The sequence below is a fragment of the Protopterus annectens genome, chromosome 9.part0, assembly GCF_019279795.1.
Source record: "Protopterus annectens isolate FY-2018-M chromosome 9.part0, PAN1.0, whole genome shotgun sequence".
NCBI lineage: Eukaryota > Metazoa > Chordata > Ceratodontiformes > Protopteridae > Protopterus > Protopterus annectens.
In genome coordinates, this window is record NC_056743.1 from 1,833,298,985 (window position 1) to 1,833,307,612 (window position 8,628).

At 45.7% G+C, this 8,628-nt stretch overlaps 1 non-coding gene across 1 annotated transcript; it reads right to left on the reverse strand.

Moving 5' to 3' along the window:
* Positions 1 to 547: 547 nt before the first annotated feature.
* On the reverse strand, positions 548 to 666 carry LOC122812471. Its single transcript, XR_006366458.1, has one exon. It is a non-coding gene; the product is annotated as a 5S ribosomal RNA (ribosomal RNA).
* Between the last annotated feature and the right edge of the window lie 7,962 nt (positions 667 to 8,628).

Consider the following 8,628-nt stretch of genomic DNA (forward strand, 5'->3'; position numbering starts at 1 on the left):
ATTCACGGTATATGTTTTTTCCCAAATGGGATAACTATACATTTCTTGACATTGAGCTTGAGCCCAATGCTCTGGCACCAAGCATCTGTTTCTGTAAGACCCTTTTGTAGAGTATCCACATCATTTGGGGATCCAATGATGGCTCCCAGTTTGCAGTCGTCTGCGAACTTTGTTAGCCAGAGTCCCTTAGTGTTGGCCTGTACTTCAGAGATGTAGATGCCAAACAAGAGAGGTCCCAGGACTAAACCCTGAGGTACTCCACTTGTCATCTGTCTGGAGCTGGATTTGGAGTCAGCTACTTTTATAGTGTGGGTTCTGTCAGTAAGCCAGTTGGCAACCCATCAAGTGATGTAGGGATTAATGCCCAGCTTAGTAAGTTTATCTATGATTCCAAAGTGGGGGATGGTGTCAAAGGCCTTGGTGAGGTCCAGATAGGCTGTGTGGACTGTCTTACCCTCATCCACGGCTCTGGAGACTGATTTGAAGAAGTCAATCAGGTTCAGGAGACAAGATTGGCACTTCATGAACCCAAACTGGGTGGGGTCCTAGCCTACAGCACCTGATACTCCCAGGAAGTCTCCCATCCAAGTAATAACCAGGCCCGACCCTGCTTAGCTTCCAAGATCAGACGAGATCGGACGCATTCAGGGTGGTATGGCCATAGGCAAGCTTCTGGGGATGGTGTAGAAGGTCTTGGTGAGGTCCAGATAGGCTGTGTGAACAACCTTACCCTCATCCACGGCTCTGGAGATGGCTTCCTTCACAGTTGTCATTTAGGTTGAGGTGACATGATTGGCCCTTCACAAGCCAAACCTGGTTAGGGTCCAGTGTTTGCAGGTTGCCAATGCCTTTGTTTTAATTTCCATGATAATACATTCCATGGCCTTGCAGAGCAGGCACGTCATACTGCTGGGGCTGTAGTTCCCAGAATCCAAGGTGGATTCCCTCCTTGTGGACTGGGATAACTGTAGCTGTGCACCACACAGTGGGCACGAAGCCTGAGGTGTGATTAAACATGGCACGTAGGTGAGGTGCAAGTGCAGTTTGTAGCTCATGTAGTACACAGCCCGGGATGTTGACTGGTCCCATGGCTGCTGTTGTCGTAGCTCTGTAGAATGTGGTTTTACCTATGTGGCCATTAGTACCGGCATATGGAAATCTATCTGTGTTGAGATGGGCCCTTTTGGGGTTGGGAGGGGGGTGCAGTCGTCACTGAATCGATCTGCCAGGATATTGGGCAACATCCCTGGGAGGAGTAGATTTAGTCCTATCCTGTTGTAGCTCACAGCAGTTCTAAGCATTGCCATTTAGATTCCTCACATAGCTATGGAACGGCTTGCAGTTGTCTTTGGCATATGTGGCTATATTATGTTCATAACTAGCTTTGGTGGATGTTATGAGGGGTTTCTGCCTCTTACTGTAGCTGGTAAGGGAGCATTTTGCATCCTAGAAAGTCACCAATTTCTGCAAGAGTTTCCTCCTTTTGTTGTACAGTATGTTAATGGCAGGGATCCACCACATTGGCATCCTTTTCTTGGATGGGGAGCATCTTGGTTCAATATTGGATGGCATGATTCATGCACGAGTGGACCTCATCATACAGTGCCTTCATGTATTATTCAGCAGTTGTCCTTTTAGTTCTCTTCTGCATGGGTGTCATGATGTTAGACATGTCTGACATGTGCAGCATGACATTGCCTTTGGAGATGTGTGTTACTGAGGTTTCATTACTGGGGTGTGGGGGAGTGATGTTGATGTTAAGGGTGATTAGCTCATGGCATACCTAACCACCAATGGGGTGACCATAGGTGTGGAGCATTGATGTCCCATGTTGGTAATGACCAGGTCTAGGATATTTGAGTCCCTGGTGGGACTATGGGTTACTTGATCCAGGGCATTGGGGATTATGTCTTCCAAGAACCATTGGGCACACGTGTTGGTACACAAGTAGTTTTCCCAGTTAATGGCTGGGTAGTGTAACCCACCCAGTATTAGGGTGTTTGCTTGTATCATAATATTTCACAGTATGTTTCAAAGGCTGTAGTGGGTATCATGGGGTATGGTGGGGGATCTGTAGCAAGCTATACAATTTGAAATGCAGTCTAACCTACTGTTAGTTGCACCGGGGGTATTTCAGACACATTCTGTTGGGCAAGTAGCCTGGTGGTGTGAATATCCTTGGTGAATATGGACACTCCTCCACCTTTATTGTTTTGGTCCTGGTTTGGTAGCCAACAGGTGTGGTGAGAGCTGTACCTGGTATTGCAGGGGTGCTCCCTGGAGGCTTGGATCAGGTCTCTGTTACTGCACAGTTATCAATGTTCTCCATTTGTAGGTGTGCATAGTGACTGTGAATGGCCAAAACAAAATTGATCCCTACACACACACAGAGTTTCACAGTTGCCATATCTGAGCATATAATTCCCACCTAACTAGTTTATCACACTACAGCATTATGCAGTTATAGATTGCGCCATAGAGATTACAGGGTTACTCTTTCCCCAAAGGTGTATTTCAAAGTGAATCATCAGCAAGCTTGCCAAAGAAGGGCACTGGAGGTTATAGTGACTGTGAATAGCCTCAGAAGCATTGCTCCCTACACAGGCAAAGAAACACACACACAAACACCCACACTTGCCATGTCTGGGTATAGAACTAGTTTGACCACACTACAGCATTACACAGTTATAGAACATGTCACAGAAATTACTGTGTTATTTCTTCCCCAAATGTGTATTTCAAAGTGAATGACATCAGCAGGCTTGCCAAATAAGGGGACTGGAGATTGTAGTGACTGTGAATGGCCTCCAAAGCATTGCTCCCTACAAAAACAAACACACACACACACAAACATCCACACTTGCCATGTCTGTGGATAGAACTCCTACCAAACTAGTTTATCACACTGTAGCATTACACAGTTATAGGTCATGCCACAGAGATTAATGGGCTAATTCTTCCCCAAAGGTGTATTTCAAAGTGAATGACATCAGCAGGCTTGCCAAAGAAGGGGACTGGAGTTTGTAGTGACTGTGAATGACCTCAAAAGCATTGCTCCCTACACAGGCAAACAAACACACAAACAGCAACACTTGCTATGTCTGAGAGTAGAACTCCTATCTAACTAGCATATCACACTACAGTATTTCACAGTAATAGGATGTGCCACAGAGATTACTGGCCTACTCCTTCCCCAAAGGTGTATTTCAGAGTGAATGACATCAGCAGGCATGCCAAAGTAGGGCATTTTAAATTGTCATGAGTGTGACTGGCCTAAAAAGGCATTGATCCCTACACAGGCAAATACCCACAGTTGCCACAACTGGGATTAGAACTCTTACCTAATTAGTATATCACACTACAGCATTATGCAGTTATAGGATGTGTCACAGAGATTACTGAGCTACTACTCCTCCAAAGGTATATTTCACAGTGTGACATCAGCAGGCTTGCCATAGTAGGGCAATGGGGAGTGCAGTGTGTGTGCATGGGCCATAACCCATTCATCTAGAGGCAGATACACCATATTCAGGCACACAGGTTTATATTCCACAGGTACGTGTATACAACTGTTAGATGACTGCTGACTTGTACAGTTATGTTGCAAAGTTAGCACTAGCACTACAGACACTATAATGCTGAGGGATTCTGGAGGTAAACGTCTACGGTGATTGACATGTGCACATCATGTGGTTTTAGCCAATTGGATGTGTGCTGGCTGGGACAGGCCTCATGATGGAAGGCTCTTTGTCACTGTCACTCTCTTCCACACATCTAGGTATGTGTACTTTTGGCCTATTATAGTTCATAGGTAGGTACTAGGCTATTGGCCCAAGGGCCTAAGTAAGCCTAGCCAACAAGGTTCTTTTTCCTGTGCTCCTGTTGAGCAGAGCCACAGACGTAATTCCTGGGGTGTATTTCCTATTTCCCATCCACTTATCAAGATTTTTCTTGAAGAGTGCTAATGAGGAACTTTGCTTGACACAGATGGGTAGCTTGTTCCAGAGTATAGGACGTCTCTGGACAGGAATCTAACCCTCCAGCATGTCCTGCTTATTGTGGTGACAAGGTTTAGGTCCCTAGAGCATGTAGCTCGGAGGGATTGGGATTTCTTTAGGTGTTGCATTTGCAACAGCTCTGGGTTTAACATAGCTTTATATGTTAGACAGAGATCTCCTTGGAGTAGACGATATGCTACAGAGTAAAGCTGGAGTTTTTTGAGATGGTCAGTGTAAGGCATCTGTTTGAGGCCAGTAATCCTCTTTGTGAGGTACTTCTGTGGCCTTTCCAGCTGCTGCAGATGTCTTGTGAGGTACATTAAAAGTGGCATTCTACTCTATAATGAGTCTAATGAGTGCCGAATAGAGGGGAACAATGATCTCTTTTTTCCTGGATGAGAACCCTTTTGTGATGAGGTGTGCCACATAGAAGGACTTCCTGACTACTGTGGCGATGTGATTATCAAAGAAGAGACTACTGTCCACCTGGGTCCCAAGGTGTCTTATCACACATTCGGCATTAAGTAGACTGCCATTTATGTGGTAGTTCATGGGTACAGAGTTTTTACCAAAGGGAATGACAATGCACTTTTTGGCATTGAGCTTGAGGCCATGGCTCTGACACCAGGCATATGTCTCAGTGAGGCAATTCTGTAGGATGTCCACATCATTTGGGGACTTGACTATGGCTCCTAGTTTGCAGTCATCTGCAAACTTAGTTAGCCAGAGGCCTTCTGTGTTAGCCTGTACACCAGAGAAGTAGATTCCAAACAGGAGAGAGTCCCAGGACTGAACCCTGTGGTACTCAACTTGCCACTGGTTTGAAGTCAGATTTGGAGTTTGCAACTTTTACAGTGTAGGTTCTGTCAGTGAGTCAGTTGGCAACCCATCTTGTGATGTAGGAATTTATACCTAGTTTAGTGAGTTTAGCTATAATTCCAGAATGGTGGATGGTGTTGAAAGCCTTGATGAGGTCAAGACAGGCTGTGTGAACCACCTTACCCTCATCTATGGCTTTGGTGTGTGCCTCAAAGAAGTCGATCAGGTTCAGAAGGCATGATCTGCCTTTCACAAACCTGAACTGGGTGGGGTCCAGAGTTTGGAGGTTACCAATGTCTTTGTTTGTGAGTTCCATGATGATACATTCCATGGCCTTGCAGACTAGGCTCGTCAGGCTAATAGGGCAATAGTTCCCAGGATCGGTGGTGGCTTCCCTTTGTGAAGTGGGATAACTGTTGATGGGCACCATTCAGTGGGCACAAAGCCTGATGTGAGACTATGATTGAATATGGTGCTTAGGTGGGGGAGCCAGTTCATTCTGAAGTTCATGTAAAACAGCCTGGGATGTTGTCCGGTCCCATGGATGCTGTGCTTTTGGTTTTAGAGAGTGCAGCTTTTACCTGGATAGATGTGATTACAGGGATTCTGCATTCTTCCTGTATAGATATGGGCCCTTTAGGGGGTGAGAGGGGGGTAAAGTTTGCACTGAACCTATCTGCCAGGATGTTGGCAATATCAGTTGGTTCTGTAATTTTTGTGCCACTGGGCTGTAACTCAGAGCAAATCTGGGTGTTGCCATTGAGATTCTTGACATAGCTATAGAATGCTTTGTGGTTGCCCTTACAATCAGTGGATATTTTGTTCTTGTAGCTAGCTTTGAAGGATCTTATAAGGGATCTCAGCTTTTTACTTAGGCTGACCAGGGAGCTCCTCCACTCATGGGATTTTTCTCTCTTTTGCAACAGTTTCTTCCTTCTGTTGTACAGTTTGTTTATGGTGTGTTGTCCTTGGATATATGTGTGTATTCCTATCCAATGTATGTGCAAAGCATGACTGGTATGGACTGAGGAGTGTATGCACTAATATCTGTGACTGTCAGATATGTATGGTCCACTGTTGTTGCCAGACGTGGGCTTCATTTCTTTAAGTGTGGGAACATACCCATTATGACCTTCTGTATTGAATGTGTGAATCCATTCCAGGTAGATTGTATTCCAGTGCAGACTTTTGTGTTCTACACCTTCAACACCTACAGCTAGCAAACTATTTCTGCAGGATATCTGTAGATCGATTGACAATATGGGGTCAAAATGGGCAAAGGATAGTAGGTTACTGCAGGTAATTGTGTCTGTGCTGCTTCTGTTACATGGTACTGGTGTTAGCAGAGATATTCAGACATGTGTACTGTTCTACACTGTGATGTTTTATGTTATCAAGTACTGTCAGGTAGACATAGTTGCTTGCAGTGATGCCCTAGGGAACACAGGGTGAATGCAGCTGTGTCCAGTAATGTGGTCAGCAGCCTACATATTCTTGCACACTCATCCCATTACGGAGGGGGAAGCTGCAGACACCTGCTGCTGGGTCTGTGTAAATAGTTCATCACCTTGGTACAGTGGTGGCAGAGGATCCCATGCTTGTACATCCACTGACGTGACAGTATGGCCATATCCTGCTGTGGCCATACCTCACAGCTGTACAGATTCACACAGGTTACCCAGAGGCAGGGGTCATAATTCTGGACATTACCCATACACATTGTGGTTTACAAGCAGGTTTGTAGCCACCCATTCTTGTGTTTGCAGCCAGGGATAGTATGTGCACACTGCTGAGTTTCAGACTTCACACACTCCATGCTGCCCATCGTCCCACCCCCCTCTATTATTCTATCCTCTTCCATACATTATGAGAACATTATCTGATATTTTCCCCTATAGTTATTACCTCATCACAGCAGCAATTTGGTGTTGGTCCACAGTTCATGCAGTAGGACATGGTGGACATGTTACTGTTATCTGTCCACATGGCCTTGCATTTGAGTTCTGTGGACTGTGTTATGTTGTTATTTGGGAGTCCATGATATAACATACATTGGCCGAACCGGTGAGACACAGGCCATTGGCAGAGGACTGTAGGCCATTCGGTAGTGATTCAGGTCAGCTGTAGCAGGCCATTGCATTCTGTCAGTCCTACAGTCCCAGAATGTGATACACTATATTCCCCTGGGGTGACAGGGTAGGTATGCAAGGTGTTCATGCCAATACTACCTGTCAGTATTGATCCAGTGGTGTGGATGCTGGCAGGGTGCTGCTTACAGCTAGGGACACACCTGCATGGGACACCTACTCTGCATGCTGCATTCTTTCACTATTGTCATACACAGGTGGGGATCATATTATACTCATTCTCTACAGCAGGGATAAGCCAGGAGAGGTACTTGTGGGTGCTGGTGGGGTGAGCTGGGTGCATGCGTGCTATGGACACTACTTGCATCTGACTCACAGATATGCATGGGGCATTCCACTTATGCAGGCTTGTGCAGGGACATCAGCTGTTTCTCAATATATCATTCCTATGACCTTTGTGGTCTGCCAGTGTTTGGCCAGGTACTGGGCAATGACCACCATGACAAACCTCACCATGCATACATACTAACCACTCTCACACAATATACGACACACACCAACCTATCACACGCAGACCTGCATATTGTACACATGCTACAATCTAGCCTGCTACCTTGGCCAGTTCAGGTAATCTGTGCTCCACTGTTATTATGCCTACACATACATGTTACTACATTTCTACATAGGATTGAGGGGGCACACTTGTGTGTTACTACGTGTCTACATAGGATTGGGGGGGCACACCTGATTGTTACTACATTTCTACATAGGATTGGGGGAGACACACCTGACTGTTAAGTGTCTACATAGGATTGGGGGGCACACCTGATTGTTACTACATTTCTACATAGGATTGGGGGAGACACACCTGACTGTTAAGTGTCTACATAGGATTGGGGGGCACACCTGACTGTTACTACATTTCTACATAGGATTGTAGGGGGGCACACCTGACTGTTACTACAATTCTGCATAGGATTTTTTGGGGGGGCACACCTGACTGTTATATTTCTACATAGGATCGTGGGGGGGGGGGCACATCTGACTGTTACTACGTGTCTACATAGGAATGGGGGGCACACCTCACTGTTACTACATTTCTACATTGGATTGGGGTGGCACACCTGACTGTTACTACATTTCTACATAGGATTGGGGGGGCACACCTGACACTTGTACACATTTGCTATGACTGTACTGGTATGTCAGGTACTCCATTTCATTCTGTATTTTAACCTATCATGCTGACTAGAGGCATATTAGTGTACTACAGGTCTTAGGCTTGATTGACCTACATTTCAGTTTCTGACTTCTTACCCTTCAGAACTAACATCCCACTGCCTGACCTGTTGTATTCTGTCTGTGTAGGCCTGGGGGGATGTTACCCATAGCCATCAATCAGAGGCTTTAGCACAGCCTTTGTGTTTGTCTACACCTGTCCTGCTGGCTGAGACTGTTGTTGGGTATGTGAGCCTCCCTGACTGGCATGTGTGTGTCCTATGGACACATATGTGGCCCACCACATTTCCTGCAGTGGGTTTTGTCACCTTGTCTAGTACTGGCTTCTATGGTGACACCAGTATTTGTTACAGATCTCATGCTCTCAATATAGGTGTCTACTATCTGCTGGCATCTCATTCAGCCACCCAGTTCCCTTGCATGCTCACATCCACACCATAGATACAAATAACAGCAGATACTACTCCATTTGACAATTGGTAGGA